General features: G+C 45.9%; 1 long non-coding RNA gene across 1 annotated transcript; it reads left to right on the forward strand.

Annotated features, from left to right (window-relative positions):
* The first annotated feature begins 6,258 nt into the window (after nt 1-6,258).
* Nucleotides 6,259-23,257, forward strand: LOC134547806 (uncharacterized). The gene is made up of 5 exons (XR_010079613.1): nt 6,259-6,425; nt 6,903-6,980; nt 9,227-9,402; nt 20,539-20,702; nt 22,761-23,257. It is a non-coding gene; the product is annotated as an uncharacterized LOC134547806 (long non-coding RNA).
* The last annotated feature ends 208 nt before the right edge of the window (nt 23,258-23,465 follow it).

The raw sequence follows: 23,465 nt of genomic DNA on the forward strand, positions 1-23,465 counted from the left end.
AGATATGTGTGTGTTTGTGTTTGCCTGTGCTCAGGCACACACAAGCCCACACAAATAGCAGCAGAGCCACTTAATACATATTTATTTCCCTTTTTCCTACTAGGTAGCATAATCATTGCTGTATTTGTAGCCCAAATTACTCCCAAGGAGGAAAAAAGTGAAACATTTCCTCATTTCTATTTCTACTTATAGGCAAAGTTTTGCCTATGAGCAGAAATAGAGACGAGGAAATGTTTCACTGTGGATGCAGTGAGAAGTGTGGTATTGAAGCAGTTCTGGAGCAGGCAGTGTGGACACAAGAAGAGGTCTTTTCCCAGGCCTGAGCACCTTGCATTTCCCACAACACAAATATGGCATTGCTGCTTCTGGGCCCGGGGCCAGCTCATTGCAATGCAGCACTCCAGAGGGAGGCGAGGCAATTTGCCACGACACCTTTTCCATCTTGCTGCCATGCTCACTGCTGCAGTTACAGATGGCCAACATTTGTGTCTTAAACATTTATCCTGCAAAATAGAGACTTTTGTATAAAAAGTATTTGGTGCACCAAAATATTTCCCTTAAATTTAAATTTTCATCTTGTTTCGATCTTCAGAAAACATTTTGAAATTTCAGATGTTGTTTTTCCTGCTTTCTGTCACCTTCCTTCTGTCTCACACTCTGTTTTCTGAACGCAGTAGATATTTGCCAAGGTTGAAGGATTTGGTAGAAGGGTCATTTTCTCCTTTTTGTTCCCATTTTTTATTATTTTTCCTACTACTTAAGGCTTTACCTATATTGTTAGTGTAGTGCATTCAAATTTGGCTAGCACGGGATCTCAGCCTCCTATCACACCTCTTAATGCAATAAGTACAAGATAAAATATTATATTAGAATCATCTTTTTTTCTTCTTTACTTGAAGTTTGTAAAATTACCAAATAGATGTAAAAGTAGAAAAGCATTTCTTAAAATTTTGACATTGAGGTTTTTCATGCAGTCAGTGGCAGATGGAAGGTATTAATGGGAAGGAAACAGAAGTGAGAAATTTTACAAATATTTCGGGTGAAGGAATACAATTTGTCTCAATTTGAACTCTGAAATATAAACAACTTCAAAATTAAATGAGTATTTTGAAAACTCCACTTACTGTCTCCATGCCTTGCACATGCAAGTTGAGGGCAGGGTCTAGGTGAGCTTTGGCTGAAAAGCAGCACATCACGTTCAGAAAAAAATCAAGAAACCTCATCTCTTCACACTTGGGTTACATCCCAAAATCAGACCAAAACAAGGAGCTCTCAAACCCCTGCTGAGCTGCAATTTCTGAGGGTATTTTCTTCTGAATGCAGCAGAACATGTTGCTCCTAAAACAAAGCCTGTCTGCTCAGAGCTCCAGATTCCTAGGCCTGCAGCAGTCCTCAAGGAATCAAGATGTACATATTTTACTGCTGAGTGTATTTGAGATGTCCCAGTTTATTTTTGACAGGACTTGTTGCCAGGCTCAGTGTCAGCGTCTAGAAATCGAGATGAGATTCTTCAGCACGGTGAATCTGTATTTTACATCTTAACTTGGCTCTCTCAAAAGACACCCTGGAGTGGGTGGACTTCGCACCTCTCTGCTCCAGGTAGCCAAGATTTTGTTTGAAGATTGTGTTAGAGGTTTGGGCTGATTTCAAGGCTCACCCTCAATCCTACATGTGTCTCATGCTTTTTGCTTGTGGGTTCAGCGTTTTGTAGTGACCCAAACTTGTTCAGGTCCTGCAGAGGTACTGTGTGAAAAGGGATGGGTCCTGCACGTCCTTCCAAGAGGTTTGTAATATTAAGTAAAAACCAGTCACAAGAAATAGAATATACAGGGGTGACAAGTAATTGCTCTCACAGCGTATAAACGAGGTGTTTATTCCCATGCAGAGAAGTGGATCAGCTGTTTCCCCAGGAAAGGTCAGGTTTTTATGTGTGCCTTCCTATGACACCCACGGGTGAAGCTCTTTGGGAGCAGTTCTAGGAAGCTGCTGTTGCATTTCTGAGCATCTGAACGATGGTTAGGACACCACGTGTACAAGGATTTTATGAGCCGTGGCTCTTATCAGAAGGTGATGGGTTTTGGCTCCCCATACAAAGCTGGGAAAGGCTGCCAGGGGTCTGGCTCAGCCCGTGGCAGCCCCCAGGAGCAGCAGGGCTGGGTGAGGAGCACGGGGTGGTCACCCTGGTTCTCCCTGCGGGAGCGGGAACGGCGGCGGCAGCTCCGCCGCGGAGCAAGGCGGCAGGAAACGCAGAACAATCGGCAGGGAAATCTAACCCAAAATAACAAGCTGGCCTTCACGGAAAGGAAAGGTCACTGTTTAAAAGGCACTGTTTGAGAGCTGGGAGGGGTTAAAAAAGAGTGAGTGGAGGCCACTCAATGCCTCTGCGGTTCCAAACAATTCCTTTTTTACAAGGAAAACAATGCAGGAGAACAATGCGGATACTTGCAGTGCTTTCTAGGCAGTCGATTTGTTGGGTTTTTTTCCCCTTATAGAAAATAAACTGGAACATAAACAAGAGGCATTGGCTACAGAAGAAAGCGGGAGCTTTTGTGGAGATTTAAAAATAACCAAAAGTGAGGAGCGCGCTGGCAAAGCGTTCTGTGTCCTCAGCACGGAAAACACGGCACAGCCTGAGCTGTTTGAGGAAGGGAAAGGCTACAAAAGCAGATGGGGAGACATAATGTGGCAAACTTCAGACCTGCCAGATTTTGTTTTGGAAGCCAGTATTTGATGATAGGTTACCCCACAATGGGACTTTGCCAGCTCTTTGCCCAAACATCTAAAATCTTTCAAAACATTTTTCTCCAGCAGACCAGTTTATTCCAACAAATTATATTACCACGCACTGTGTCCCAACTCAGTCTGGTGCTTAGAGCTGCCCATAACTGAATATTCATCAGTTCCAGGCAAACAGCAGGTTTTGCTGTGCTCATGCAGTACCAGGCAAATAAATTTAGCACACAAATAAAGCACACTCAACCCCCCCAATGCTTAACCTCAGCAGCTTTAACTTTTTAAAGGCATTTACTTAACTTTCTTTTTTTCAGTAGATAAAGATAAAGCACTGTTGGTGGTGTTACCCGATTCCTGACCTCTCTAATTACACTAGTGCCAGCATATCCTCTGCTGCTGGAGAGGGGTTTTGTACTGGAAAAGGTTATTTTATTTTTCTGAATGAAAATAAGCTGCTCAGTATGCCCAAGTACACAGCAGTAAAACACTTGCTTTGGTAAAGAGAATTTGGTACTTAAAAGTAGGGGCTTTTTTAAATTTTATTTTATTGTAGCTGAGTCTGCAATGAGTTAATAGTCACAAAAATGTCAACATTACAGCCAAAAGGTCTTTATCAGATAGATGTTGAAGAAAAAACTACACTGGCTTTTCTGTACTGGCTATTTGTGTTGCTAAATGCAAGTTTAATTACTCTCTATTGGTTTCACTTGGCCTTATGTTGGCTTTATGTTTCTTTATTTCCTTTTCCCATAAGAAACATAAACTTGCTGATTAAAGGCTGAACATTTCAATATCAGTGTCCAACCTTCCTGTCCCTTGTAGCTGTGCATCAGTCTGCCCATTTTAGCTTTTCTTTGGCTTTTGTCACCGAACATCTCTGAAGTTCAGAGTGACTCGAAATTACTTTTGGGATAAAAGTTTTGTCATGTGAAGTTTTTCTGGCAAATTGCTAGCTTGCAGCAGTGAAAAACCCAGAGCAACTGGCCACCTAAACCTACTCCACCAAGCTTTAAGCAGAGGAGGGACAATTGTAACCTGGTTTCTTTAGGATAAACCCCACAGAACGAGGCAAGTAATGGGATTTAAAGCCTCTGAGGGGTGGTTGTTAGATTGCACAATCAGCTTGAATCCTGGCCCTGGGTAGAACAGCCCTTAAATTCAAGATCAGACCCTTAGGTTCCCCTCAAGTCAGCACAGAGGACTCCCCAGGGTCCCACCCTCGGGGCTCCATGGGATGGGCACACATCTGCAGCTGGGAAACAGCAGAGGGGCTGCACTGTACAGCTGTTGGCAGAAAATTTGGGAAGAATTGTTCTGGTAAAATTTGGGGTTCAAGTTCAGGCATCAGCGGTGATGCTAACACTGTCAGAATGGCTCAGTCGCTCTCCAGCTGAACCAGGTTTAACTGAGTCAGGTGAAGTGACCAGATCTGTGCTCAACGTAAACCAGGTGACCTCCACATCTCCAGGGCTAATCATTCTTGCACCTTCAGAGCTACAACATCACTCAGCTTTTTTTTTTCCTCAGGCTTTTAATCCCCTCTCAAACAGACAAATACTCCCCTTGGAGGCTGCCATGCCCTGTGCAGTAGAAAGCCTGGCAGGTGACCCAGCTGGTGGGAGCAGGGCAGCTGCAAGCAGGCAGCCACCAGGAAAGCATGGGAGTTTCAGTGGTTTCTGAAGCCTGAGGAATGGGAAGATGCCCTGAGCTAAGCAAGAGTTAAGCACAGTTACACAGAGGCCTGGCTGTTATGATTTAGGGTAGCTTTAGTGAATATCTGTAAAAGTAGGATATAGAGCATTGTGCAGGAGAAAAATAGCTCTTTATGTAAGACATGACCTGGGGCGTCATGCCAGGCTATCACTTCCAGATTTGGAAGGGTCCAGTGTTTTGTGTGGCATGATGGAAAGTTTTGAAAAATAAGATTTCCCCCTCGGTGCAGGTCAGCTGGGTGGCACCTGGCAGCCTGTGCCCTGCTGTGTGCTAACCTGTGTGCCTCTCCTTCCCTCCCTGCTCCACGGCACAGCACAGGAGCAGCAGGGAGAGCTGGGTTTGTCCTGGGGGAGGCAGGAGCTGTGTGTGGGTGTCTGGGCTCCAAGCTGCAGCAGGACCCAAGCTCTGCACACACCCCTGTACAGGCACTCTCAGAAACGTGGGCTGTGGTGGCTGAGACCTCAGGACCTGGCAGTGTCAGCTGGGAGAGCAACAGTGATTTCCAGCCTTTCCCTTTTTCTACATTTCCAGTGTTCCATCAGTCTAAATTACTGCTGGGCCTTTGCCCATCATGTTGTGAAATGCTTCAGGGGCTAAAGGCGGGAAAAAAAGGGAAGAGAAAAAGATCAAACTGTGGTCTAAACCTCAGGAGGAAGAAGATATCTGTCAGGACAAGCTCTTAACAGAAATGGGATAAAGAATACTTGTTTATTAAATCTTTCATGTCTGTAGCCAGTTCAAAGACATCTCACAGTCCTCCTCATTAGAAGAGCAAAAAAACAACAGAAGAGCCCTCAGCCTAACCCATTAAAAGCAGCAGCTTTGTGTGCTGTGGTGTGGCAGGCATTCATATGTTGGATTTTTTTCTTTTGCACCTACCACTGGTAGAGGAAAGTTCTTTCCAAGGTGATAGTTGGACCCTGTACGGAAATGTGAGCCAAGAGGAACTTTCTCAGTGAGATTTGGGTTTATTCACAGCACTTGTAAACAGAGTTCACATAAAGACAACACGTGCAGGGGTTGTGCCCTGAGTTACCACGAGTGAGGAAGGATTTTAGGACAGTGGGAAGGCACTTTCCCCTCCAACATACTGATTTTTCTGGAAGAATTGTGCGAGAGCAGAAAAGTTACAACAGCATCGCAGTTCCCTGCACAGAAAATGCCCAGGGAGGTGAGACACAGCCAAGTGATGCCCTTCACCTGCACCACAAATGAGAGCATCAGTCAGTGAAGAGGACAGAGCAGCTCCTCCATTTAGCAAACTCAAGAGTACTGTGAAGCAATATCACCCTTTTCCAGACCACTGGCAAGTGCTTGGGGACAACAACCTCTATTTTTTACAGCCAGATCTTCTGAGACACAGCTGATGGGACCCTTCCTGCTCTGGGGCGGGCAGTGCTCACTGATCCCAGTGAAAACAAAATTGTGTGCAGGCATTCTGCAGAATTCCCACCTTAGATCCCACTGAAGCACAACTTTGGCTTTCAGGCATCTCCCCTGCAACCTGTGCCTTGTGTCGTTTCTGCAGGGGATTCATTGTTAACTAATTCTTTCCATATTTTCTTCATTTCTAAAGAATATCAGTTGAGTTTTACAGCCTTTTCAGTCCTCCCCAAGCTTCATATCACACCTAAATGCTCATTTTCACTGCCTGAAGGTCTTTTCTGACCTGGATGATTCTATGAATCTGGCCTGTACTTCAGCTTAAGGGAAAAGCTACACATTGGTTGAATTTTGGAGAAAAAGACTCAAACATTCAGCTAAACGTAAATTTATCTTGTGTTATGTCTTCCAGGTTCATTCATACTGTAACTTGCAAATGGCAAAACGATGTTGCTGTTTATTAAAAAAACCAATAGCGCTCTCAAAATTTGGATGGAAAAACGATGTTGCAGGGGTGATGATGATGAAAAAATCACTCCCACATCTCCCCCAGGGCCTGGGCAGAGCAAGGAGGAACTCACCTGATCCTTCCACAGGTATCAAGCACTGTGTTTTTTTATTCTTTGTGTTTGTCCCACTCTGATCAGCCCTTGAATTATTATTTTTCAAAAAGATATAGGAGAGAAATTATGTTTATTCAGGGAGAGACATCATTTTCATCCATTTAAAATGCAGCAGGTATGTTTTAAGCCCTGCCAACACACCCAGAGCTCCAGTTTGTTGTGAAGTTTTCTGCAGCACTGATTTTTTCTATTTTACAGTACCCTGGGGTACCGGGTAGGCTCGATACCAGGAGTGGGAGAAGCAGGCCTGGAAGATGCTTTGGGTACAGCCCAGCCAGGATTTATGCAGCCTGCAAAGGCTGGCTTTGCTCTACAAACCGGTCTGCTGTTGCCATCTGCTGGAAAAATCCCTACTGGAGATTTCCAAACATGGTGAGGAGGAGTATCTGCTCCTGTTGCAGAAATACTGGGGGCTTTTTGTGCTTTTTAAGGCAGGCTTTTTCCCTGCAGGTGATGTGCCAAAGAACAATGTGTACACCAGGCTATTAGCACTCTGTGCACGGTGAAACACCCCCAACCAAGGCCAAGGTAAGAGCAAAACAAGTCTTCCAACAAAAGCCTGCTGCTAGAGAGGCAAAAAATTATCCTTCCAAAGGAAATCATCCTTCCTCTCTCTTGCAGCCCTCCTGTTTCATCACACCATGGAATGGTTTGGGTTGGAAGGGACCTTAAAAATGACTTAGGCAGGGACACCTTCCCCTTGACCACGTGGCTCTGCTGTGCCCCCAGACCTGTCACCTGAGCTGAGCAATCCCCATTCCACACGTGTTCACACACACACCACACACACTTTGGCACGAGGAAAAGTCCTAAAGATCCTCTTCAGCACAACACATCAAATCTAGAATTCATTTCTTCCTACACTGTCTGCACTTATTTCTCTCTCTAACTGCCACGCACGCAGAAGTGTTTCTGCAGCCTGCTCCTGCGGGATTTTCAGAGGCACTGGATATCCTTTTCCCTCAGATATCTTTTCCTCGCAGCAGGAGTCTTCAAAATCCTTTCCTCCTCTTAAAGATCCTGCGGCTCATCAGTCTGTGAAACGTTAAGAGCACATAATATCGTGGGATATTGACAGGAGAAATCTCTTCTCGCTTCAAGCCGCCTTGAGCCGTGCGCGCTGCTGTTTGCCACAGGCACGCTCAGCTCCGTGTCACCAGGCCCCAGTCTAATCTGCCAGGTGTAATTGCCACGGCATTAAATCCTCGGCTGGTGGCTGATCACCCCCGGCTCGTGGGATTACACGGCCCGGAGCTGGTGCTCACAAAGGCACGGAGGGCTTAGGGAACCCTGCTGCTGCTGCTGACAGGGCTTTAAAGTGTCCTGCTCAAAGGAGGAGTCAACGGGGTGTGAATCCTCCCCCGGCAGAGCTGAGAATAACGGGACTGTGCTGTCTCTGAGCTACATTTACACAGCCTAAAAACTGTCCTGCAGTGTGCCTTGGAATCCCAGAACAAGGGGTGTTAGGGCACAAATCCTGGCCAGGGCTGACAGGGGCTGTTTCAGGCAGCACGAGGAATTGGTGGCACTTCACCTGGTGGAGAAGGGGTGAAGGTGAGTTAGCCCAGACCCAAGACAGCGTTGGCTGTGTTCATTGACCTCAGCGTGGGGACAGAGACAACTGGCACCTTTATAAACCTGTTTATTATTTAAAGAACCTCTGTTAACCTTCACTAGCAGAATTAAGCAGCTTCAGTTTCAAAACTACCATACGCAGACCCCAAGCATCTACTGCAGCTTGGAGGACTCCTAGGATGGGAAAGAATCTGCATCCCGAGCCATCCATACTCTCACTTGATGAGGAAATTGTAGTGATTTTATTAAGGCGTGTCCTCAGTGTGCCTCTCATTGTCTTGCCATTCTTGACGCCCAAGGTTGGTTTGTCCTAATTAGATTTCTGTGGAGGAGCTGAACTGCCAGCTCATGTGGAAGTTTGTACTCACTATGGAGTGACTTGTCCTGTAAAATTTCTGTCATAGATTTCTGGGGCTCTGCTCCATAGTGACGTGGCCTCACTGTCACCAATTTTTATTTCTGTAACAGTGTAAAAATAATATTTTAATACTATTTATTATTTTAAAAGAAATTACTTTAAAACTTTAGGTGATAGCTAAAATCATACCTGAGAGCTAGGAAGAGCAAATGCACATAATACTTCTCCCTCTTTCTAGAATTAGTTTTAATACAAAAATGTGCTAATGGGGATCTGTTTTTATGTATTTAGTGACCTTTATTGATTCATTCTCCAGGGTTCTTTGAGTTCATAGAAGCATGGAATAGTTCAGGCTGGAAGGGACTCCAAAGATCACCTCATTCCAGCCCTGCTGCCGTGGGCAGGGACATCTTTCTCTAGACCAGGCTGCTCAGAGCCTCATCCCAGAGCATCAGCTGGCCTTGAACCCTTCCAGGGATGGGGCAGCCACAGCTTCTCTGAGCAACCTGGAAAACCAGAACAATGGAAAACCAAAGTATCCTTCGGTTCTTCCAGCAGATTTGGGAACAAATTGAAGGAGGAGCAGAGCTGGCCTGGTGCCACAGCTCTGCATGCAGTGGGGATGGAGAAGCTGCAATAATGTGTCTTCTTGGCTGAGTCTTTAAAAATAAGGCACTTTTCTGTAGTTCCTTTTCAAGCATTACATAAAAGTTCCCCCTAGAAGTCCAAAGGCAGCTGTGTTCTTAGCAGAAGGAAGTCAGGAAGAGGCAAAGCAGGCAAAAACATCAGATAAGTCTGGATAAAAAACTTGGCTAACCTATTTTTCCCCCCTCCTAAACAGCCAATTTTGAAGCACTCTGCAGAGATCTGCCTGGGAGGAAAAGCAGAGCCAACCACTGAAAACTGATATCTGAGCTCTGGTGAGGACTGCTGCTCTCGGTGTGGGAACTCCTGAGCTTCCATTCCCTGTGGTGGGAGTATTTCTCCTTTCATCCAGCCAACACAGAGACCTCCTAGGTAACAAGCAGATAAGTTTTAATGAGATCTCCCAAGTAAGAGGTGATATGACAAAAGGAAATGGCTTCAAGTTGCACCAGGGAAGGCTTAGATTGTATTTTAGGAAAAAACTTCTTCACTGAAAGGGTGGCCAGGCATTGGAACAGGCTACCCAGGGAAGTGCTGAGCCCCCATCCCTGGGGATATTTAAAGGATGTGTAGGTGTGCTGTTCAGTGACTTGGTTTGGGGGGCTTGGCAGTGCTGGGGCACAGCTGGGCTCAATGACCTTGGAAGGCTTTTCCAGCCTAGAGGATCCTGTGGTTTTAAGCAGCCTTGGCCCCTCCAGCTCTAACAGAGCACCTGGATGTTGACAGAATGGGGGTGGTCATCAGCACTGGAGGCCCCTGTCCCACAGGGGAGGACAAGCCACTGTCACCTGCAGGGAGGGTCTCGTCCCCAGGCAGCAGTCAGTGACTCCATCCTTGCCTGGGGCTCTGTGTGCACCCTTGGGTGGACCCCTGCCCTCGTGTTTCCCTCTGGGGACCCGGGAAGAGAGCCAGGTCCTTCCATCTGACAGCTCCAGGGCTTGCAGGCTCGGGGGCTTTGCAGTTGTGGCGCCTTGTCACAAGGTGGCAGGGACGTGACACTGCCTGGCACACTTCTGGCCTCAGATCCTTGCTGCTTTCCTCCTTATCCAATGTGGACTTGTCTCAAATCTTTCTGTCTTTTCTTTAACACCGTCCTTGGGATGGTTCAAAGACAGGGTAATTAGTTATTTCAAAGCCTAAATATTTCATCTATTTGCAGAAAAAAATATACAAAAAAACTGCTTTGCACCCTTCTGCCTGGAGGTCACTGTGACATGGGGAAGTGAGGAAGGGGCTGGCCTGGGTCTGCTTCTGCTGAGCCTCAGCTCTGGCTGCTGCTGCTCCCATGTTAAACCCCAAAGCTGTCATCATCAAAAAGCAGGCAGCCCTTCTGTCCTGAGTCACAGGGACTGTTTCTTCCTAAATAACTGAAGGTGGGAAATCATTCTTGGAGCTTCAAAAGAAAAAAAATGCATGTATTCATGTATAGGTGTGTATATATACATACATTTCCTTCAGTGGAGGAGAAAATCTTTGAAATATTAGATTATCTCTGGCTTCCTAGAGAAAAATTTTAACTCTGGGCTTCTGAAAACAAATGTCTGTGCATTTATAGGACCATTTCCCTTATTTTTATGTCTCCCACAGTAATCTTTCATCCTTCCACATGCCAAGAATTTTGTGATTTTGCTGCTTGCTCTCTCAAGGGTGTTGCAGGCTGTGTAGCAGGGAGTGAAACCTTTGTTGCTGCTCCTGGAACATTTTCATACAGAATTCTACCTGCGGTGATAAAATTAGATTTGTGTTAATAAGCTGTTAATAACCATCAGGTAATTATTTAGTTTGTCTCTTGGGTCCCAGCTGATTGTTGTCTCGTTATGTTTGCTTGCCTGGCAGTCTTCAGGGACCGGGGATTTTCAAGTTTTTTAATCTGCAGTACATGCAGTGAGAGATTTCCCAGCTGCCACTCTGCAGAAAACATCCCTGTGCTGCAGCAGGAGGTGTCCATGACCAGTTGCTGACATCCGAGTTCAGCTCTGCACAAGTGGAGCTGCAGGATGCCTGCTGCTCCCCAAGGTGGGACCAGACCTCAGCAGAGCAGAGGCATTGGCACAGCAGAAGGAAACGAGCAGAAAATGACCCAAGCAGAGCAGGTTACATCAGAAAATAATTGTTTCTGAGCTGCTGTTCACTGGCAAATATTTCTCCTTTTCAGCACTGTGCAGTGGCCCAAAAAGGGATTTTTTGTGGGTCATCTGGAGATGTGCTCCTGCTTCATGCTGAGGCTCTGAGATTGACCTGAGGTTTACATTCCAATTTTTTGGAAGAGAGAGGAATCAGAAGAGTTCTCAGCTATGTAAAGCACAGACCCTGAGCTCCTACGTGCTCGCTATGAACCTTGAGATGAGCGTGTCTCATTGCAAGCTTGCAATTTATTTAAATACACCAAGGAAAGCTCTTGTGAAGTTCAAGGCAGGGTCTTAGTTGGGAGGGAGGAAGATCCTTTTTTACCATGTGGCATTTCATCTGTGGAACTCATCACTGCAGGACAGCATTAAGAATGAAAGTGCAATGAGATGTAGAGTGAAATGGAGAACCTGACGGGTGACAAGAGCACCCAATGCACGAGAGCACCAGTTTTGGGGTTTGCTTTGGTTTAAACTCAAAGTTTAAAGTAAGGCATTTGGGAATGAGATGGGAAAGGTCTTTTTATCTTTTAAAATGAAAGCTAGGTGAACTTCAAGGTGAATTGGTTTCAGAACAGCAGGGTCAGGATGTTTCATTTTGAGAACGTAGGGACTCTGCCTTTCAATTGTTGTGTGCTGTTTTCTAACCAGGGAATTTGACATGGGCTTGTGCAGTGCTTCAGCTGAAGTAAATCAATGTTTTCCAGTGAATGCAATTTCAGACTAAAAAGTTCCTTTTGTCTTCAGTACAGCTTTATCAAATTGAAGTGGAAAATACCAAATAGCAGGGGCTATCTAATTGCCCCAAACTTCCCAAATTTCCAGTTGGGAGTTGGGTTAAACTGGTAAGGGGCTGAGTTCTTTCTCCCGTAGGAAAAACCTTTCATCATCCTCTGAAGCTGGCTACATTCAGGAACAAGGAACTGAATGTGAAAGATCCATTCCTGATTGCCACTCCTCACATGCCCAAGTCTGCACTGTAACTCTCCCTGTGGGCACCTCCTGGGTCCCCCCAGTTTGTGTTTTGGCAAATTTTGGTCACATCAGAGGTCTAAGGAGTCCCCAGGTTCAGTTCAGGTTTAACATCGGAATGAACTTCCATGAGAAAAATCCATCCCAGCTCTGCATCTCCTGCCAGGGAACAGCCTCCAGATCTCATACAGGGCTCACGGAGGTGATTTAAGTTCCTGGCAGAAGCACATTTGGGCAGAATGGTTCCACCACACCTCCTGGAACAACATCAAAGAAATTCACAGGGAGAAGCAAAGATCTGCTAAAATCTCAATCTTTTCTGATGTTTGCTTTTTTGTTTTGGGCATGACAAATATCTTAAATTTGCTGTAGATTTCTCACCAGCCTGGACACATTGAGGTAATCCTGGAGGAAAATGTGTCCTTTTACCAAATTCTGACAATTTGCTGCCAGGCTTGAAGTCCGAGACCTGAACTTTATGCCAGAGCCTGTGTGATGTATTAGTCAGGACAATTGATTTATTCCTTTGAAACACTCTGCTCAGCTATCACCAGCCACATTTTTCTCTGGTTCCCAGGAACCCTGCTTCTCTGGCTGTTCATGGCCATGGCAACTGGAAAACAGACTCTGTAGGAGAAAGAGCATCAAAGAATCCCCTCTGACAGTGAAAGGGAGAGGAAAAAAACATAAAGATATAGAAAAGCAAGGAGCTATTCAGGGCCAGGCCTGAATCCAGTTTTGAGGGAGAAATTTTCCACTAGAAGACAGAGATAATCTAGGGCAAGAATAACAACAAAGTCCATAACATTATTTGCTTGGCTGCTTTCTGCCACAAGCCCTTTTTTTTTTTTTTTTCCCCCACACTTGCCTCCCACTCACAATTTCACAAGTCAGATTCTTGCAGGTACCAGCGTAGCTGAGAATCCTGCTGGGAAGTTCAGTGCCCTGGACAGCCAGACGGCTGTGCTGGGTGTGTTTATTTCCACAGAACAGCTTGTCAGTTTAACAAAGACAGCAAAATCAGAGAGAAAAACATGTCACATGCAGCCACCATGTGTGTTTAGCACATCGAGGAGGAGCTCATTGCTCTTTTGCTTCGGCAGTGTAGGTTTAGCCCATAGCTCTATTTTCACACTCCTAAAGCTATGTTAAAATCATCCAGGGGTCAGCCACAAGCCTGCACTACCAAATTCACCTTTAAACACAGGCTGTCAGCTCTTCTGCACTCCGTAAAGGGTGGCAAAAGCACCTCTAACAGCAGCCCACTGTTTATGCATAATGCAAAAATGGGCATTAAAAAAAAAACCACAAAAAAAGAAGGTTCAGCAAATAAAAGCACACTTTTTGTTGGAGATCATGTTGCCACGTTCCAGCCCACAGCCATTTGCAGCTGAGGAGTAAAGCTCCAGCAAAACAGTTTGTAATGAAAAAATGGACAGAGCTTCAATTTCAGCCACTCTTGTTCACCATGTACTGAATGCATTAATGCATCTGGTCCATTTAGGGAGGGCACTGCCATTTTCTCCCACGTGTTAGAAAAGGGAAGAGGGGAGTTTGCAAGGCCTGGCTCAGCAGAGCCCAGGCTTTAGGCAGCTGTAATTCAGCATTTCAGCAGATCACAGCAGCACAAAGTTAAAACCATCCGCATGGGGCTGGAGTTTGGGATCCAGAGGCTGGGACAGGCGTGGAGAGAGGGATAGATGGATGGAGGGATAGGTGGATGGAGGGATAGATGGATGGAGGGATAGATGGATGGGGGGATAGATGGATGGAGGGATAGATGGATGGGGGGATAGATGGATGGAGGGATAGATGGATGGATGGATAGATGGATGGAGGGATAGATGGATGGAGGGATAGATGGATGGAGGGATAGACGGATGGAGGGCTGTTGGGCAGCCTGATCAGGGCAGATCTGCTGCCACCACAGAGGTGTCAGCACGAGCCTGGCTTAGAGTCTCAGCTGCTGTACCATGGCCAATATTCTCTGTCCCTCGGGGAGTGTGTGTATATCCAGGGCAGGCTGAATTTCTCCCTGCTGAAATCCCCACATCCCTCAGGATTTCTCTGCATTGACTCTTTGCTTTTCTTCGACCACTCCCCCTCGATGCTCTCAGATTTGCCCTGCAGCATCTCAGCTGAGTGTCCTTGAGGAGAGGCACAGGCTCCACACGGCCAACAAGCTTTGGCTGTGGGGAGCACAGGAATTCTGTGAATACAGGGAGAGCCACTCAGGCAGCCCTCTGCCAGCGTAGCAGGAGACAGAACAGCTCTGCCAGAGCCACCAGGCTGTGTTTTACCCTTTAAAGAGCTGCCATGCCCCAGGGGACCACAGGCAGCCCAGGCTCCATGTGAGGAGCATGGTGGGCACGGGGACGCTGACCTGAGCGATGCTCTGCTGTCCCTGCAAGCCAGGCAGGACCTCAGGCTTTTCACAGGGGGTCCTAAAGTTAAATTCGTGCTTTGGCATGCTGAGCGGGGGTGATTAACAGCACAAATACTGGAGGGCAGGTCTCACATTTGTGTTTGGTTACGAGGACTAAACAAAGGCTCGGGAGCAGCAGCAGCAGCTGCCTGGCTTCCTTGGGCTCCCATCGTTCAAGGATGAGCCCAGCCAGGGCCAGACTGCTGAACAGGCATGGCAGGAGTTCTGCTCGAGCACTGATTGTGTTATGGAAGCTGGGCACACTTTCTCCTTTCCTGCTTGGTTCTTCACAATCCTCACGGGAGAAACGTTGCCTCTTTTCCACAGGTGGGGAAACTGAGACATAAAGGTTTTTGCAGCCAGATGATCTGAGTAGCTTCCATCCCAACATCAGCCCCACAAGCTGGAGCAGCTCCCCAGCAGCCTGGCAAGCTCAGAAGTGCGTGGAGCCAGTGGCACAAACATGTGCTTAGCATCTCTTGTATGTAGTGTTTTTGTCCATGATTTTCTGCTTTTGCTGAATTAGTCTTCTTGTTCTTTTAATTTTAATTAGAAATCCTGGTGGGAAAGGCTCTGCAGCAGCTCCAGTCACAGCTGGCTGGGCACCTGGCTTGGTGAGCTGGCTGAGTTCAGTACCTGCCTGCAAGCAGGAGCTGCCAAGGTTTTGCTGTGCAAGGTTTTGCCTTTTGTTTTTAGAGGCTCAGATCTTGTCCAGACAATACTTTGGCCAGTAAATGAAAGGCAAAATTGAGGATTTTCTGCTTTGGGTGTTCTGTGAGATTTCTAGCCTTTAGATGAGAAAACCTAATCTCATGTTTATTGCAGACAACCCCACAAAATCAAACTTAATACTCTGTTCATTCACATGGGGCAGAGGCTGCTCCTCTGCTTTTATCCTGGATGTCGCTGGCAGTGCTGCAAGTGAGGTGCTGGCTGTGCCCAAACATTCACCCAAGGACTCCTAAATTACACCAAACCTGTGTCCTTCTTCCTGAGCAGTAATTCCTACTGCTAACAGGAGACTGGGCCAAGCCCAGCCAAAGAGTGTTAGCCCTAGCAAAGGCTGCCAAGTGCTGCAGAGGTACCGGGCAGCAGTGAAACAGCTCTGGACCTGCACATCTTCCTCCTCCCCTGCAGCCAGAACGTTTAGAAACCACTTCCTTCAAAAGAAGTATATATTTGACATAAGGAAAATTACTTCAGCCTCAGGTTAGCAAAATATTTATTTCATAAGTTGAAGTATACACGGGAGCTGGATAAGTTGCTTTCTTTTGGCCTCCTCTTTGAGGCTGCCTGTTCATTGCAGTGCTTTACAAAAGGACCTCAGGCTCTCTCACCTTCTGTTAAAAAGGAGGAAAAGTGAAGAGGTCAAGAAACATGACCCAAAACCTGCCAGTGGTTATCCACCCTCCTGTGGGTTCAGCAGGTCTGAGGCTGCTTCCCCTCTGCTCAGGTGCCTTTTGTGGGAGGAAAGCCTGGCTTGTAGCTAAAGGACACCAGGCTGTGCCTTGTCTTTCAACACAGGATCCTTGTCCCACACCCACATCTGTTCACAGCAGCATTTGAGGCTCTAGTTTGGACCCCAGTGTGGCTGGAGGTCTGCAATAAATTAGAAGCTCAGGCCTGTGGCTGCACGGCAGGTTTCACAGGAAAACATGTCCAGGGATTTTTGCTCCCCTTCTGAAAGCTTCCTTGGGGAGAAGTTACTGCTAATTTTAGTAGGTGAATGGTGTTACATGGAGCATGGCCATGGGGATTTTCATATTCCAAATGGTACATCTTTCATTTTGCAAACTGAATTTCTGAGTAACAAAAAAGCAATATAATAGTTCTTCAGGAAACTATGATATACGAATCCGTTTGCAAAAGCAGCTCCATGCAGTCACTGCTTTATTAATGCTCATTAAAAAAATAAGTCAGATATGTCATTCCCAAGCAGATCTAAGCAAAGGAGAACCATCTCCAGGTGCAGGCTAAAGTTCACCAGCCTTCTGAGTACTCCAGGGCTCCTGCAGCCCGTTATCTCCATAATTATGTATGCTTTTGATATGGAAGATGAACCGAGCAGTTTGACTGAGTTCAGCTTGGAGATTTGGGATTTGTTTGAACTGCTCACCCCGAGTTCAGACCTGGACTGCAAAGCTTTGTGGCTCTGGAACAGACGCAGGGTGAGCGCTTAACAGGGAAGCTCTGTGTGTATACCCCTGTGGTCAGCAGCCTCTCTGCCTCTAATCTATGCAGATACATCAAAAGCAAAATATTTTTAACAGTGGCTCTCTGGAGGATGGTGAGAGAAGAAGCAGTGGAGCTGTTTTTCCAGCCCCTGGATCTCGGTGTGGTTGCTGATGGGAAGAGATTTACAGTCTCCCTTGCACTGCGTGGGGAGTGGGGAGCTTTGTCCTTCTCCTTTCTGCCTTGGCAGAGGGGAAAGAGGACACGTTGCTGTTTTGCTGTGGGAGATGCACCTCCCTTCAGGAGACTCAGAGCCAGGGATTTAATTTTTCAAGAGCTTCTTAACAGTGCCTGTGATCTGCAGGCATGGTTTCAGTCCTGTGATGGGTAAATACACTCTGAGCACACTTTGTGTGATGTGACCTCCCCTCCTCCTGCTGTTCCCAGTCCCAGCTGCTTCACAGTCAGATCCAACCTGACCACAGCACATGGAAAGATGTTTTTAAAGGAACACTTTCAAGGTAGAGAGGTCAGAAGCAGCAGTCCCACGTGGCTCAGATGCCCTCTCACACATTTGGATATTTAGATATTTGGATATTGTCACCAACATTGGTGGCAAAGTGAGTGAACAAGCGTTTAGAAAGCAAGGACCAAGGCATTAATGCTCATGTCAGAGGTCATTGCACAAACAACTTAATCTGTCACTGAAATAAGGGTTTGGAAATGTTGTCCATATCAAAGGAAATGTACATTTGATGGTGCTTGGAGGGTATTTTTCCTTCAGGAAGCAGCATGTGGTAAGTGAGTTACTGACATGTCGGTAATTCAAAAGAGGAGAGTTTTGTATCCCTGCTGTGAAGCTGAATGACAACATAATACAGTTAGGAAGGGGAAAGGGAGCCTCAGCCATGGGCATTCTGCACTCTATATTCGCTAACAACAAGCAACACCAAAAAAAGACTCATACATCAGGCAGCCTTGACTTTCTCCTGCAGTCCACAAAGTGGAATGGAACTGAGTGAGTGAAAGGTTTTAGCTGCAAATTGACTTCTTGGCTTTTGCCAGCCAAGCTTCTGGAAATGGATTTATTCCAGAAGAGATTAAAAATGACTTTATACTTATTGGTTTTCAATATAATGAAAAATATATGCTTGTAAACCACTGGAAGAGTAGAATTTCAACCCCTTTATTCTTTTTTTTTTTTTTTTTCCAGAAAAAAGCCTCACCTGTCTCAACCAACTTTTCCAGATAGACATAAGTGCAGAGAAACACAAAGTGGGGGGAGAAGACCTCAAGCAGTTAAACATTGGTTTTTGAAGCATTCAAAAAGCCCTTAAAAGAAATACTATCTTTTCTAAACTTTTCAACCCAGTTTACTTGATAAAAAAAAAAAGAAGAGGTGTGAATACTTAATGTGAAACTCAGGCTCTGAGTAAATAAGAAAAAGAGGGATGAACTGCCCTAAAGGTTCTGGCTCTGCTGTCACCCAGGCAGGGTGGGGCAGACACTTCACTTCAGCCCATCACTTGTGTCATTACTAGTAAAAGAGATGGGTTGTTAGAGGAGGTGGAACAGGAGTTCACAGACTTTTCTCTAGGCACAGGGAATAGCTCAGCAACCTTGGCGTGAATGTACAATCCATCATTTGGTTTTCAAAATACTGCATGCAAACAAAAACGCAGGGATGCAACGTGAGCCTCTTCCCTGAAGCTGATGTTGGGTTTTATTCTGGCCTCATACCTGGGAGAAAACAAAAATGAGCAATAATGGTGTGGGTGAAATTGTTCTTTCCTGTGCAGGTCCTCCTTCTGCCAGGCAGGGACAGCACTGAGAAGTGGATTTCAGCACAAAAATGTGCTTTCTGGATTTCTTCAATGATTAAAATTCATGCAGATTTTTCCAAAGTGTATCATCCTTAGGTAACAATATCTCAACTTTTTGAGAGTGGGTTACCCTTCTTTATACATATATATCTCTCAAAAAGTCATTAATTTTTTTTTTTTCATTACAAAGTAGCCAAACCAGCAACCCTTAAAAAGCATCAGAATTTACCCAATGGCAGCCAGCCCTACATCTCTCTGATTGCTACTGACATATGGGTTAGGACCCTCAGTTTCTCCCAGGAACATGTTGTCTCGTGGTATTTCTTGCCTCCCCAGCCAGAGTGATGGAAACAGTGTGAGGATAAGCTGTTCAGATAAGTGTTTGCCAGCCATCCACTTTTATGGTTACTTGGAGCAATCTGGTACATATTCTTTGTGAATTATATTTCTCCCCATAAAGAGAGCTTGGTTAAGGCAAATAACTTTTTATTCCACTGTCAGCCCTATTCATCCGTGCCTGATGCCAGCTGTCTTTGAAGTTGAGAGAGTCTAACTTCTTATCAGCTTTAGTGAAAGGATCTTTTGCTTACATAGATTTATCAGAGCTGAGTAATGACTAACAGAAATCAAAACCCAAATGATGACAGGATACAGGGCTCCAGGCCACAACTATTTGTAGGCAATAATCCCAAACGTCTGGAACCATGAACCCCCATGTTCAGATACCCAAATCCCACAGCCACGTGTGTGAGCACCAGCCAGCAGCAAATCCACCTCCCAAAAAGGAGCACCCTGCAGCCAGCTGGGCATGGGCATCACAGGCTCAGGTGTCCCCAGGCACTGGAAAAACCAACCTGGAGCATGGCCTTGGGCGTCTGCTGCTCCCTCTGACTGACAGTGCCCCTCTGAGAGAAGACCAGAAAAGGGAAATGTGATGTTCCACTCAAGCCGAAACTGAGTCCCAAGTGATTCCTGGGCACATACTGCTCTGCCTGGTGCTCCTTGCTGTATTACTGCCAAGGGATATGTTGAATTTGTCTTTTCTTCTCTCAGTTCACAACTGTAATTTCAGGGCAATGGAATCACTTAAGCTTTTGGATGGATTTCTGCATTGCTTTGTTTGAGGAAATAACAAAACCAAAGCATTGTTTCACTTTAAGACTTTCAAAATTAAGTTTTCCATTGCCATCGAAATGAAATATAATTTTGTTTCAAAATTTACCTCTGCTGTCATTTAGCTGCCCTCCATCCACACCAAAATGTTCAGCTCGAACTCCACTTTAAAAATAATAATAATAATAATAATAATAATAATTTCTGAAGTGTTTTAACACATTCCTTAGAAGAATTTGGGCATCCCAGACTGTGGATTAGGAGGGGAGTTGCTACTTGGGCCTATTTCCTGCTGCCAAACTTCTCATTTGGAAGGCCCTCCAAGGAGTGCTGCTGCCATCAGCCAGCTGGCAGTCCTGGGCAATGCAGTGCTGGCTCAGCATTTCTCTGGGTTCCAGATGCTGCCAACTTGAGCAGGGCATAATGGTGCAGAACGGATCAAACTGGGATTTGCATGTGCTGCACCCTGAAAATGAACCAGGCAACTGCTGTTTCCACCCCCAGAAGGCTGCAAACTTCACACCCCCACCAAAATAAGAATTACCTATTGTTTGTTGTGGCTGTCATGTGCACAGAAATGTTATCAAGTGTCCTGGTTTTGGCTGGGATAGAGTTCATTTTCTTCCCATTAGCTTTGCTGTGCTTTGGCTCTGGTATGAGAATAATGTTGATAACACATTAATGAGGCATCACTTTTTTCTCTTGGGTTTCATTCCTCTCTTTTTGTTATGTCCCCTTTTATCACTACTACTTCTACTTCTACTTCTACTTCCACTTCCACTTCCACTTCCACTTCCACTTCTACTTCCACTTCTATATTTATTATTATTACTGCTATAATAACATTTTATTTTGATACTTACAGTTTTTTTCTCAGCCCACAGGTTCTGCCCTTTTCTGTCTCTCCACCCATCCCACTGGGAGTGGGGAGTGAGGGGAGCAAGAGACCGCATGGGACGGCATCCAGAGATACCTGGCAACCTCAAGCACGACTGGCACGGTTTTGCAAAGCTCCTGGCACGTTTTTGTGGAATTCTCCAGGTAGTGAGGGACACTTGTGTGGGATATCTGGTAGATCCCTCAACACTGCCAGGTGACACCAAGCTGGGTGGAGCACTTGACCAGATGCAGCCCACAGGAATCTCATGAGGTTTAGCAAGAGCGAGTGCTGGTGCTGCACCTGAGTCAGGGCAACCCCTGGTGTCAGTCTGGGTTGGGGTGGACAGAGGGACAGCAGCACTGGGGAGAAGGACTTGGTGGAGGAGAGGCTGGATGTGCCCTGGCCATGTGCACTGGGAACACAGAAAGCCAAATGTGTCCTGGGCTGCACCAAAGCCCCGTGGGCAGCAGGTGAGGAGGGGATTCTGCCCCTCTGCCCCACTCTGCCATGACCCCACCTGCAGGGCTGTGTCCACATCTGGGGTCCCAGCACAGCAGGGACATGGAGCTGTAGAAGTGAGGCCAGAGGAGGCCTCCAAGATGAGCAGAGGGATGGAGCAGCTTTCCATGAGGAGAAACTGAGAGATTTGGGGTTGTTCAGCCTGGAGAAGGCTCAGGGGTGACCTAACTGGGACCTTTCAGTACCTGAAGGGAGCTTACAAGGAAGATGGAGAGGGACGATTTACAAGGGGCTGGAGTGACAGGACAAGGGGGAATGGCTTCAAACTGATAGAGAGGGTCAGGATTAGGTGTCAGGAAGAAATTCCTCACTGTGAGGGTGCTGAGCCCGTGGCACAGGTTGCCCAGAGAAGCTGTGGCTGCCCCATCCCTGGAACCGTTCAAGGCCAGGCTGGATGGGGCTGATGGCAACTTGGGATAGTGGAAGGTGTCCCTGCCTATGGCAGGAAGGTTGGAAGGAGATGATCTTTAAGATCCCTTTCAACCCAAGCCATTCTTTGTTACTATGATATCATGACTGTATCTGTAAAATTAGGGACTTAAGTCCTGGGCTGCAGCTCCCAGGCTGAAGGGCTTGGTTTGTGGCCTGGTCCAACTGTATCCTCCTTTTATTCCTGAACATCCCTTCCCACTCAAAGGGTGAATACCATCCTGTAAACACCTTGCAGAATATTTTCTACTTCCTTTCAAGAGTATGGACAACACCTTGGATATAAATTGTCATTGCACAGCCTTGAGGTGACTGAGGCAACCAGGGCTGGTCTTTAAGGCTTCCATTGTTTCACAATCCCTATTTAATCCTGGCAGTACAATGCCTGTAATTAGCAACGGTGCTGTGCTTTTTTGTGCTTAGAAACTGTTAATTAGGCAACTGTTGGAGAAAAATGACTGAAAGTGTAGGAGAGAAACAAATAGGATCGTGACTCATGTTTTGGTGCATTTTAGCCCTTCTCAGTAAACAGGTAGAGAAAAAGATTAAAATCTGGAAAGTGTTTGTTTCCCAGTGGATCTACTCAATAGTTGGGTTTCTTTGTTCCCTTACAAAAGCTACAATAACAATTTCCCTCCTTTTTTAGCATGCTAATCACACACACACACAAAAATGTTAATCTTGCTAAGCATTATAACACTTTAAGGAAAATAAGAATAAGGTGTCCTGCTGTTAGGTACTGCACAGCCCCAGCCCGGATGTGTAAGGCAGACAGGGAGTGTGGGAAATGGATATCACAGAGTTCCTGCTGGTAGGATGGACTGGGAAAACTCCTGCAGGATGGCAGTGCTGTGATTAGGACACGTTGGAGCAGGGCAGGGGAAAAAGATCAAACTGGAATCATTGTTTTTGCTTTTTCTACACAAGAAGTCTTTTGGAGTGGACGGATACCACTCAGAAATTCACATCAAAGTCTTTAAGCTGTTTTAAAGAAGAACTTGGAAAATTTGGAAAACAAAAAGCTCATTTAGGCATTTTGAAGGCAGAACTTTCAGCAGGTTTCATGTTGAAGCAGTATTTTCTTTAGGGACGGACCTAAACTGAATTTCTTTTAAAAAGTTTCCATGAAGCCACTTAATTTTGGTTCAAGCTAGACATTAGTTGTTTGAACTTTTGTTATTTGTTATTTTACTTTTGTTTTAAACCTCCTCTATTCCTTTGCCCCCTATCCCCACTCCTCATTTGAAGCTGACTTTAAACTTTTTTTGCAGGTTATTTGCTTCATTCAGGAAACTTCTGGACAAGTTAGGTAGTTTTGCTTTACACAGGAGACCAAATTTGGTGTCCAGGTGAATGTCTGTTGAATTGTGAATTTCACATCTCCTCATCTGTGGTTCCAGCCATGCCACGAAGACCCTCCTGAGCCTAGAAGGTGCACATGGATTGGTGATTCCTGCCCTGCTCTTGCTGGTTGGAGCTTCCAGCTTTCCATGGTGATTTCAACCCCTTGTGCATGAGTGCATGAGGAAAATGTACCTTGGTTCACACAGCGGAGATCTTTGATTTTACCTCTAGTTTAGTATAATCTTTAGCTGCAGACTGACAGAAAAACGAAAATAAAACTGCCGGCTTCAAATTATGGGAGAGTCATGTCAGAGAAAGCTTTTTACCCACAACAAAACAACAGCAGATGACACAGAATCTTCAAAGACACCAAGAGAATCCAGTGCATTTTCTCTACTGGTTCATGGTGGATGTTTGGAATCTCACTGACTGTCGTGGTTGGGGGGAGGTGAATTTTTCCAGGGAGTTGTGGGCAGTCTAATCAGTAATCAGCTTTTCTGCTGGCACCTGAGTTGGTCACTCAGAAGTTTGGACACGCCTCTGAGGACACAAAGAGTTAAAAGCAGGAGCCTGAGGGGGGTCGGCCTCTTTTTGGATCTCGGCTTCAGCAGAGAGAGGTCTCGAGTCTCCTT

Source organism: Prinia subflava, chromosome 2 (assembly GCF_021018805.1).
Source record: "Prinia subflava isolate CZ2003 ecotype Zambia chromosome 2, Cam_Psub_1.2, whole genome shotgun sequence".
Taxonomy (NCBI): domain Eukaryota; kingdom Metazoa; phylum Chordata; class Aves; order Passeriformes; family Cisticolidae; genus Prinia; species Prinia subflava.